Source organism: Thalassophryne amazonica, chromosome 16 (assembly GCF_902500255.1).
Source record: "Thalassophryne amazonica chromosome 16, fThaAma1.1, whole genome shotgun sequence".
Taxonomy (NCBI): domain Eukaryota; kingdom Metazoa; phylum Chordata; class Actinopteri; order Batrachoidiformes; family Batrachoididae; genus Thalassophryne; species Thalassophryne amazonica.
The window spans coordinates 32,593,562-32,596,265 of NC_047118.1; positions in this window are offsets into that span (position 1 = coordinate 32,593,562).

Consider the following 2,704-nt stretch of genomic DNA (forward strand, 5'->3'; position numbering starts at 1 on the left):
TCCGTACCCTGCCAGCGTTGTTCTGAACATACTGGAACTTTTGGATGCTACTGCCAGGGATCCCGATGAGGAGTGTGTTACAGTAGTCCAACCTGGAGGAGACAAAGGCATGAACAAGCTTCTCTGCAGCTGGGAGGGAAAGGGAAGAACGGAGTTTGGAAATATTACAGAGGTGAAAGAAGTACGTTTTGCAGATGGATGGATGGATAAGATTTATTGTCATTGTCATTACAAGTGCAACAACGATGAGATTGGGGTGACATGGTTGTCAAAAGAAAAGGAGGGGTCAAACTTGACCCCAAGGTTAGTAACAGAGGGAGATAGGGGAATGCTGTGGCGAAAGAGAGAAATGGAGGTGATAGGAGAGGAGTGAAGTTGGTGAGACGTACCGGTTTGAATGGATTCAGTTTTTGAGCCATTCAGCTGCAGGAAGTTCTGACTCATCCATGCCCTATCTCCTCCAGGCATGAGCTGAGGCGGGTGACAGTGGCAGAGGGGGAGGCAGAGGGGAAAACCTGAGGTAGAGCGGTTGTGTCGTCAGCATAGCAGTGGAAATTAATTCCATGCTGCTGACGACACACCCGAGGGGAAGCATGTAGATGGTGAAGAGGGTGAGACCAAGCATGGAGCCCTGGGGGCTCTCTTGCACTCTTCCTTTTTTCCACTTACAAAAATCATTCCACAAACCACCATACATTGCCCTCCTACAACACTACAATATTCCATCTCTTTCAGGCTGCATCTGTTTTATAGGATGTAGTCCACATGCTCCTTCCATCACTCTTATATATCAAGCTGTGCTACTTGTAAAGCTACTTTTTTGTTGAATTTCACTTTGTCCTGCATTTCTTTAAGAGTTTTTTTCTCCGCTGTCTTTTGTCCTTACACATATCAAAACAAATAAACCCAGAACCCCTTTTGATTCCAGCTTTACCAGCCTTTAACAGACACAATTTATCTTGGTTTGCACTAATATACTTGTAGTTTGTTTCTCAAGAGCATATGAGTGTCTGTTGTTAATCCATGTCATTGTGCATTTTTGGTGCCATTTAAAACAGTTTGTTTGCCGGTGGCCATTTAGTACAGGTCAGATTCCTGTAATCTACAAAGTAGCACTGTACTATTTACTTTTGTATAATTCATAAGGTAATTGTTATTTTTGTTAGTTTTGTAGAAAGCCTCTGGTTCGACTTCTTTCTTCTCCTCACAGCAGGAAGGTTGTATCATTAGTTCTACCAAATCCCAGATTTTTTTTTTTTTTTTTTTTTTAGGAGTTTGCATGTTCTCCCCAAGTCTACATGGGTTTTCTCCCACCATCAATACATACATGATCATCTCCCAGTGTGGTTCTTTCTCAGGACTGGCACTACAGCCACTGTCAAAACATCCAATCAGTTTCAAAATCACACGGGCGTGTTGTGAAGGTGTCATTCCCATCAGGATGCAGCAATGCATGACAGGAGGAAGCACATATGCCTCAATCTGTTCCTTTCTCTGAACTAAAATTGTGACACAGAGGAGCACCTCTTTTTGCATTCCAGTGGAGTCTGGATCATTATATTCCTGTCGATGTCCTTTATGTGGAAAATGGCAATTTAATGTTAACCAGAAGGAAAACTCTCTACTCCGCCAATTGTAGGAGAGCGGAGAAAAGAAGCAAAGACTTCCTGATAGATATAAGATGAGTCAAACAAACAAACAAAGCAGTTTGAAAAAAACAAAAAAAACAAGTCAATAAGTTTGAGAGAGTCAACTTAGGTCAACGTTAAGAGAGAGAGAGGTTGCAGATGCTTGATCATTCACTTAGTGAAGCTTTTAACAGTGGAGCCTTTTTTGTTTTATGTATGAATCAATAAGGACCAGTATGGATGGAAAATCATAATCTACTTAAAGCCATCAGATTTCACTGCTATGCATCTGAAGCCAATAAGAAAAGAATGCAATTTTTTGTGCATTGCAAAAGCACTACAATCAAAACACCAGTTTTTAACAAATAGCAAACACTTAGTGCTGCCAGATGTTTTAGAAAGTAAGATAAAAGCCTTGCAGGTTCTTCTAACACAGCTGCAATAGTTACTATTATTAAAGAGTAGCCAGAGCACTCAGCGCCTTTAGTTCCCAGCACCCTGACACAATATATGGGTGGGTCATAACCCCTCAGCCAGAGCTCTCTCTCTCCCACTAGAGATCAGACAGACTCAGCAGGCCGCACACTGTGACCATTCCACATTAAATAGTGCACACAGATGCCAGCTCACACAAACAAATAGTGAGTCACTGGCAAAGAGCAGAAACACTGAGGGTAGTGGGGAAAAATACTGTATTGATGTTACTTTTTCCTAAGTGAAACTTTTTCCTGATTCCTGGGATAGGCTCTGCCCCGCCTTCTTCCATATATCACATTATTCCACATACCCCTTTACCATCAAGACTGGGACCTCCCCCAAAGGTCATTGTAACATTCTGTACAGTAACATTACGGATGAAATATTTAACTGTAGTCTTCTGAGTCTTAATGGTAGCACAACTTTAGCATGCCCATATAACATTAGCAAAAACCTATAAGTGGAATAAGTACAGTACAGTCCTATTCAGTCAATCAGTGGATGCCCTGATTGCGGCAAATCTGTTAGGAATGGGAGAATCTGGGTTCAAGACTAAGATCCTGGAGCTTCATTTATCAAACTGTGTTTAGAAAGGTTTC